At 44.9% G+C, this 9,299-nt stretch overlaps 1 non-coding gene across 1 annotated transcript; it reads right to left on the bottom strand.

The window, feature by feature from the left end:
* Nucleotides 1-290: 290 nt before the first annotated feature.
* On the bottom strand, nt 291-363 carry TRNAG-CCC (transfer RNA glycine (anticodon CCC)). Its single transcript has one exon. It is a non-coding gene; the product is annotated as a tRNA-Gly (tRNA).
* Nucleotides 364-9,299: the final 8,936 nt, after the last annotated feature.

The raw sequence follows: 9,299 nt of genomic DNA, 5'->3' as shown, positions 1-9,299 counted from the left end.
ACAAAGACTCAGAGACTGCCTGTCAGCTTGGCTCTGATCTGCCCTAAAGCCAGGAGGACTGGGGTGGGGAATGTGATGGGGCCTTTATAAACACCTTGAACAGACTGTGGCTACTCAACTCTGCAAGGGCAGTTCTAGGGTCAACTTTTTACTTATTTTCTATGGAGGACCTTGAAGACACATGACATGGTGTTGGAGGCCACACAAATCTTTACTTCCTTTTTATTTTTTAAATTTATTTCTCATGTATTTGGCTGCACTGGGTCTTAGTTGCAGCTTGTGGTGTGTAGTTCCCTTGCCAGGGGTCGAACCCGGGCCCTCTGCATTGGGAGTGCAGAGTCTTAGCCACTGGACCACTAGGGACGTCCCTTTGTCCTTCCTTATTAGACCCAAGATGGGACCTAGTCCAGCTGAATCCTGACACAGCACAGTCTGGGTGGACATGATGCAGAGAGACCAGGGGTTACATCATCTTGTTGTAATCAAAACCACATTCAATAAGAGGCCCGGACAGTCACATGAATATAAACATGGATACAGATGCAAACGTAGCCGGCAGGCTCTTATCCTGATGGAAAGGATGCGAAAGGGAATACTAACCAGCCTGCAGAGCTTGCTTTAGTGTTTAGAATTTGGGGTGTTTCCACCTGTCTCATCTCACACCAGTCCAGTGAGACAGACAGAGCCACTGTCATTTATAACAAAACTGAGACCCAGAGATCAGAGAATGAACAGCTGGACCCCAGAATACCTGGAGCTATGACTGCTTAATAGCCAGCTCTGGGCCATAATCATAATTTGTCTGCTCCATGAACTGGTTTCCGCATGTGTACCCTGAAATGTTCAATATCCATCAAAATTTCCCAGCAGCTTCCATCAGTCTTACCATTTTCACAATTTCACATTATCATAGTCACTTATACTGTGACCTATTTGATCATTTCACTTAAGTTAGTCCCTTTTTAAAACATAAATATATTTCTTTTAGAAGGAATAGAAAACACTGGATACCGTTTTCTCCAATAGTCTTTCTAGTCCCAGGCAGGAAAAATACTAACAGTTCACACCCATTGGTGATGTGCCCAAATCAAAACAACACTTCATTAGCTGCATCCTTTCTTAGTTTTTTCTAACCAACCGTCTCTTGCTTTAGACAAGTGTGAGGTCTGTGGCTCTTAAAGAGTTTTGTTTCTCTACTCGTCTACCTGTTGACACACACCTTGGAACCGGCCCGGAGTTTTTCAAATCTATGGGTTGGGACCCTAATATTAGCGTATTATGAAATCAGTCTAGCAGGTTATCCTGAGCATTATTTTTTAAGAGTAATGGAATAAAAAATAGCAGTGTAGATCACACTCTGTATTAAGTGTAGTATCTTATGAGAGCTTCCTAGGTGGCTCTTGTGGTAAAGAATCTGCCCACCAGTGAAGGATATGCAAGAGATGTGGGTTCCATCCCTGGGTCAGGAAGATGCCCTGGAGGAGGAAATGGCATCCTACTCCAGTATTCTTGCCTAGAAAATTTCATGGGCAGAGGAGCCTGATGGACTTCTTTGTGTCCATGGGGACGCAAAGAGTCAAACACAACCGAGCGACTGAGCACACACATGAAGCTCTTATGAAGCTTATGAGGCTCTGTTTCAGCCTTATATGTGTGTGCACCAGGCTACAATGATCGATGTGCTTCTTAGCACAAGTTGTCATCAAAAAGTCTGAAGCCACTGACAAAGGCTTGGTTCTCTCCTTTTTCTCAGCAGGAATCGTGGAACTGGGGGCTTTGGAGAGGGGTCTGGGGTTCAGATTTAGCAGTGGGAAGAGTACTGATGAAGGCACAGGTAGACCAGTTGCCCGCCTGTCTTTGTACTCATGCATCCAAGTGCTGTTTCCTAGCTGTTGCCTCTGCAGGTAAAGAAAGCTAAGCAGCTGGACTCCTGGTGCCAAAGAACCTGTGCTCTCTTCTCCTGGGCTGCTTTGCTGTTGGGGGATTCTCCTTAAATACACACGTAAGTACAAAGAAGAAAACAAAAACAGAATAGGAAGACTTAATTTTTGCAACAAGCTGCCCTGTGCCTTTAAGAACCCTCCTGCCCTGGTTACTGGGTCAAAGCTCTGGGGTAGCTAAGATAACATCCCTCCCCAAACCTGCCATTCTTAATCATTGTGCTAACTAGGGGGCTTACCATGGCCTAATAGTACGTCATCCTGAGTAATCATTTCTAGAAGAGTTCTTTTAGGAATGTTGCTCAAATAGATTTTCTGCAGATGTTAACAAAGATCAGATTCTATCTAACATGTGTACACACACGCACACACGCACCCACATGCGCACACACTTACCTAAATCTTCAGAGCTAGGAGTGGCCAGGAAGGAACTTCTTTGGCTGTATAGAAGGTAGGGTGAGAGTTTGAGCCTGAGTTATTTAGATAAACAAATTACACCTCTTACTCTGAGGGGAGGAGTGATTGCCCAAGGTCAGCTTGTTGGTTGAAGGTTAGGATATACTTTCTTGACCTGTTTTCTCAGTCTAATATTTCTTATGTCTATTATAATAAAAAGAGTTACTATGGTAGCTCTCATTCTGAGCAACAGTTCTTTAGCCCTCTCTTATCCATAGCCTTTGCCATGTGACTTGCATTGTTGACCCCCAGGGTAGGGTGTATTTCCCTGTCTCTTTGGGTCTGAGCATGTGACTTGATGCAATGGTGTGCTAGTGCCATGACTGGGCCCCGAGATGCCTGTATGTTTCTCCTTGTACCCTGTGCCTCTGCCATCACTGTGAAAAGAACGTGCTCACCAGTCTTGGCCAAAGAATAAAAGTCACATGGTGCAGAGTTATCCTCTGCTAAGGCCAACCAAGACCAGCCAAGCCCCAGCCAGCACCTGAGTGAGACCAACTGAGCAGAACCCACAGAACTAGGGGAATAGATGGGCACTGTTTTAAGTCATTGAACTTGTGCGTTCAATGAACTTGAACTTGTGAGCCACTGAACTTGTGAGTGCTCCCTTACTTTGCAACATTGGGCCACAATCAACCATTTAAATAAGCTGTAATTAGTGATTAGAAAGTGTCACATGATGTTTCAGAGGGTTTACTTGAATTAACTCACTTAATCCCTGCAACAACCAAGTGAGGTGGGTGTTATCATTGCGCCCATTTTATGGATAAGGAAACTAAGGTGCAGAGAGGTTAAGTGAAATGTCTAAGGGCCCAATGCCTGGCAAGAATTTAAACCCAGACAGCCCAGCTCCAGAACATGCGTATTCAGCTCTTCACCATTCTCCTCTCCTTTTGTCCTGTCAGAAATCTTCCCAAGAAGATTGAGTACTGCCAGTCTCTCTCTAACACAACCCCAGACCCAGAGTTCTACAATAAGTAAATTGAACCTCTGCACCCTCCCTTTTCCCTACTCTCCTTACAGGTCTCTGGAGGAGTAGAATCAGCTGGGATTCACAGGAAGTGATCTGCTCTCTCAACACCTCCCTCTAACAGGAGAACTCTCCTGACCAGGGTCCTTCCAGCTCACCATGCAGCACTGACAGAAGTGGCAGGAATGCACATGGATTGTGAGTCCACACACTAACCCCATTCCCTTCCTTCAGCAAGCACTGAATGCTTTATGGATATGATAAGCATTACCTACCCTATGAAGACCTTATTAACATTAATATTTAGAGATAAAGTTATTTTGATGTCTTTTTCATAAAGGAAACGATGTATCCACATAGCAGTGTGTGGGGCTTTATTCCCCATCTCTCCCCATCTCTCACAGAAAAACAAGTACTCTTTTTCTTCTGTGCATTTCACAGACTGCAGGTCACACGGTTGTTCACGGAGCAGAGAAATGTTTCATCTGAATTATCACAGTGGAGAAGTAGCTTGCAGGTTTGAGTGGCTGGTATATTTTGTCTCCCTGTGAGGAGGATCAATGAGATTCACATGTTCTTTCGCACATAAAGCTCGATTTTAACATTCCTGGAAAATCCAGGGAACATTTAAGGAAGTAGTTAACCTTTTAGGAAATTTAAGAAACTGAGAGGAGGGTCAGATTTTCAAGGTCTGGATGTGCTCTGAGGGAGGGAAATGATGGTGAATGATCTGCCTTCTTTTCCTGGTGCCCACCCTCTAATTGGTCAGTGTATTCATTCTTAGGGCTGCTGTAACAAACATAACTCCAGAAACTTAGTTTCCCACACTTTTGGAGGCTTGAAGTAAGTCAGGGTGTTGGCAGAGCCATGTACCCTACAGCCTTAGGGGAGAAGCTATTCCATGCCTTTTTCTTAGTTTCTGATGTTGCCAGCAGTCCTTGGCTTGTAGACACATCACTCCATTGTCTGCCTGCATTGTCACATGGCGTTTTCCTTGTCTGACTTTATATCATCTTCCCACTGTGCATGTCTGTCTCTGTGTCTCTTCTTTTCTCCTTATGAGGACACTAATCATATTGATTTGGGGTCCACCCTCATGACCTCATCTCAACTCAATTATATTTGCAGACACTCTATTTCCACATAAGGTCACATGTGTAGATACGGAGAGTTGGAGGGAAGCTGTCACAGTAGCTCAGTGAAGTAAAAGTCACTAAGTGGTGTCCAACTCTGCAACCCCATGGACTGTAGCCTGCCAGGCTCCTCTATCCATGGAATTCTCCAGGCAAGAATATTGGAGTGGGTTGCCATTCCCTTCTCTAGGGGATCTTTTCGATCCAAAGATTGAACCCAGGTCTCCTGCATTGCAGGCAGATTCTTTACCATCTGAGCCACCAGGGAAGCCCCACAGTAGCTCAGGTGAGGCACAAGGAGGACTTGAGAGGAGAGGAAAGGGTGGAATTTGCTTGGGGTATTTTTTAGCAACTTTCACGTCCCAGAAGAGCCATGGCTCTTAAAGCTTAAAGGATGCTCAGAGACCTCGGGTCACAAAATGGAGACTCAGAGGCTGAGTTCAGCCTGCATATGTGTTTTATTTGGCTCCCAAGGCATATTTAACAAATTTGAAAGCATTGCCAACATTCAAAAGTCAGAAGATTTCACATAAAAGTTCAAATTTCCGGATTTTTTTTTGAGTGTCAGATGACATAGTGCTCTCATTTGCCCATATTTCAACAATTGGCTGGCACGAAGGTGTCACTGTCCCCTTTAGAGGGAGCATACCCATTCTCCACTTTTCTTCCATTCCCCCTACCACAGACCACCTTACCCATCTGCCAGCCTGCTGGCCTCTGTATGCATTTGATTTTTCTCCCTAAATGAAGTCCAATCAGCTCATTTTGCAAGGGAGGAAGGGAAGGCCACAAGGCAGGAACACCTTGTATAAGTGGTGGATGCAACCTCTGCTTGATTCAGCAGAGGAAGGTTGGGGTAGAAGGAAGACATGTAGATACTGTCAAGGTCAGAGAGAAGAAAGTAATCCACAGCACAAGGACATGTGAGGAGAAGGGGTCCACCAGGAAGCAGATCTCTGAGTTCAGACAAGACCCTGAATTTCCTGCAGAAATCTTTCCTGGAGATGCTAGATAAAGGACAGCTTAAACTGGGCTTTCCTGGTGGCTCAGATGGTAAAGATCTGCCTGTAACACGGGAGACCTGGGTTCAATCGTGGGTTGGGAAGATTCCCTGGAGGAGGGCATGGCAACCCACTCCCGTATTGTTGCCTGGAGAATCCCCATGGACAGAGGAGCCTGGCAGGCTATAATCCATGGGGTTGCAAAGAGTCGGACACAACTGAGCGACTAAAACCACGAAGCACCCTAAACACACATATGAGGTAGGGGAAAGGAGATTTCCCTGACCATCCGCATGCTAGAGGCTTTATGCTTACAAAGCACTTTCACATTCACTGTTTGACTTCACCCTCCAGGACAGAGCAGATGGCAACAACAGGCTCTTTAAACAGATGAGGAAATTGAGGTCCAGAGAATTGAAGGGGATCTTCCCAGCGGCAGAGAACTATTTAAATCCAGCATTTCCCTCTGCTAGCCCAGTGCTCTTTCTAATGAAACACTCCCTAGTTTAGGAGTTGTAATTGCCTTCTGGCCAGAAGGTTCTCATAGTTCTGAGTTGGGAAGGTTTAGTTCAGACCCAGCCATAACAAAGACATACATAATGTTAACAAAGCTAACTTACAGGGCTTCCCTGCCGGTCCAGTGGTTAAGAATCTGCCTTGCAACGCCAGGGACACTGATTCAATCCTTGGTGTCCAGGAAGATCCCATAGGTTGCGAAGCAACTCAACCTGTGCATCACCACTACGGGGCCTGCGCTCTAGAGTTTAGGAGCTATAACTACCGAGCCTGCATGCCTATAGCTTGTGCTCTGCAACAAGAGAAGCCACCGCAATAAGAAACCCACATGTGCCAACTAGAGAGTAGCTCTCACTCACCACAACCACACACAGCAATGGAGACCCAACACAGCCCAAAATATACATAAATGAATAAAATTTTTTACACACTAACACATATAACATAGCATAACATACATGTGATGTACAACATAGCAAAGCTAACATAGTTTAGCTTTCTCGGATCTAGATGGAATTATCTTGAGAGGGCAACCTTGGATGAACCACTTACCAGAGCCTTCCTTTCCACCCTCCCACCTTCTCTTTGCCCTCACCTCTTTCCTTCCTTCACCAAATGGTTATTAAAAGCGGATTCAACTATGAAGCACCCGCTTAAGTGCCAGGCAGTTTGGGGAGTCCTAGGGTTGCCCTCTGGCGCTGGCAGAATGAGGGAAGCCGCAGTGCAGTGAAGTGAGCCAGAAATCTGTCCAGAGGATGGTGGAGTACAGCTCCAAAGGGGATAGGGGCTCTAGAAGTCGCCAGAGACCCTGGGAACAGCACTGGCTTGCTGTGTGTAGTTCATTCATTCATCCATTCATAGAGAGCACCTGCTCTGTGCCAGGCACTAGTCTTGGTCCTGGGACTCATCAGTGACCAGCACAGAATGGCTGTCTGCCCTCAGGTTGCTTGCCCTCTTGTGAAACGGCTGGATGAATGGCCCATGTGGCTTTAGGCTGTACTTTTCTAACAACTGTTGTACTACCCAACCAGTGTATCACTAGCTCTATTAATGGTACTGACAATGACCTTGATGCTGTCGGATATTTACATTCTGCATTGTTAGAGAATAGAGCAATGTCACAGCCAGTGAGTTGAGAAGTAGCCCAAACCACACAGGCCATGTACTAAGAGAGTGACCTCATTTCCTGCAGCTTCTGCTTCTAAAGTCTGGAGAATGGACAAGCCCTCCTGCAACAGAAGCTCTAGATCCAGGAACAACCCTCTTCAAAGAGTCTAACCAAGACAGGCACAGACTGCACTCAGACCCTTGAGTAAAACAGCCCCCGTCGCTGTCCCCAGGAGAGGTCTCCTGGTCTCCTTCCTGTCCTAATTAGTACCTTCAACCAGGTTAGGGGCACAGATCAGATCTTTTCCAGAAGAAATATCTTTCTGATTAAGGCAGGCAGGAAAAGTACAGCAGCAGCCACTGCTTCCAAATAAAGAAAAAGTTTAAAAAGATAGCTCTCCTTACCTATGAATCCTTGTTTATACTTTGCAGTGAATCTGTGCAACACCCTTGGGTGGGTGGGCTTGGCCATCATCATATGGAAGGAGGGGGCTAGCAGGTGAACTTGGAGAAGACACATTTTGCCTCTGTTCTCAAGCCTTGTTGCATTCTGCTTCAATATCCTTCCACAAAAATAAATAGAGAGCTGATAGAAATTGAGACTTTCCTAATTCTAGCTTCCTGAAACAGAATGTAGCACTTTGGGAGAAAGCAGAGTGTTTATTCTTGAATTAGTGATGGCTGCTAGAAATAATAGCTTTTGGCTTCAAAGGACAAAGAGATAAAGTTAGGAGTCGTGGTCTGCTGAATGAAAAAAACACGTGTTGATCAGCGAGAGCCAGGGTAAACACAGGACTTCTGAACATGTGGTTGCTTCCAGCCACCGAAGAAAAAGCAGCAAGACCCATCCTGGAGCTAAACTGTTCCACTAAAAAATAAAATAAAATTAAAATGCCATGCTAATGAGAAAAGAAAGAGACAGAGATTTTACAGAGTAAGGGGAGAACATACAGATGCTGATAGAAAGTGCAATGAGGTCAGAAAATGATTACAAAGCGTGCTGGGTAAGAGGAAGAGAGACTGTGAGCAAGACTGATGATTTTTAAGGGTTAATGATAGAAGTCTGTCCTGATATGATAGTGTTTGTATTTCTTGAAGTCTTATGAATTTTTAAATTTTATATAAAATACTAGTAAAAGAGAGTAAAAGTTGATACTTTGTTGCTTTAATCAATAACTTTCCCTCCCTTAAATCTGAACGGTAACATAATTTTCAGTCTATTACTCAGTCAAGGGCACCTTTATAAAGCCCCCAAGTTCAGATTTCAAGGTTTCAGTTCAGATGCTACAGTTCAGTCTAGGAGGCTTAATACTGGCACAGCTGGGGACAGATTTTTACTTGGCTTATTTTTTTTTTCTGGGACTCCCTAATACCAGAGAAAAATGATAGTATAATCAGGTATTTTGTTGCTCTATAATCTTCTTTCACTGAATATCATAGTCTCCATTTTTTTTTCTCAATAGAAGATTTATTATAATAGATAATGTACTGGTTTAAGTTGGTGCTCCTCAAACGTTCCTGTCAATCATTTGGAATGTGGTTGAACTGCAAATTCTGATCTGGAGAAAGGACCTGAGAATCTTCATTAGTAATAAGCTCTCAGATAATGCTGGAGCTGCTGATTCAGGGACCACCCTCTGAGTAGCAAAACTTTGAATTTAGTTGACTAAACGCTTCTGTCAAAGAGTTCCTGCACTTTCTGAGAAAATTGTACACACTAGAATGCTTCCCAGGTGGCTCAGTTGTAAAGAATCCAACTGCCGATACAGGAGACACAGGAGATGGAGGTTCGATCCCAGGCTGGGAAGGTCACCTGGAGGAGGAAATGGCAACCCACTCCAGTGTTCTTGCTGGGAAAATCCCAAGGACAGAGGAGCCTGGTGGGCTACCGTCTGTGTGGTCCCAGAGTCGCTCACGACTGAGCAACTGCACATGTACACACTGGACTGATGGTCCTCAAATCTTCCAGTGCCTCAACATCACCTTGAAAGCTTGCTTTAAATTGCAGTTTCCAGAGCTCTGACACCAAAGATTCTGATTCATAGCTACTACCTCCCAGTGTACCTAGATCTAAGCCTGGCGGAGCCACGGCTGCCTAATCAGGGGCCTGCTCACTTCCCAGCTCAGGCTCCAGCTATTCTTCTCATTGTTTGCAAATCTCCAACCTCACTGGCCT

This window comes from Muntiacus reevesi, chromosome 2 (assembly GCF_963930625.1).
Source record: "Muntiacus reevesi chromosome 2, mMunRee1.1, whole genome shotgun sequence".
NCBI classification, from domain to species: Eukaryota; Metazoa; Chordata; class Mammalia; order Artiodactyla; family Cervidae; genus Muntiacus; species Muntiacus reevesi.
The sequence above is the reverse complement of the archived record's forward strand: the minus strand, read 5'-3'. Positions and strand labels throughout refer to the sequence as shown.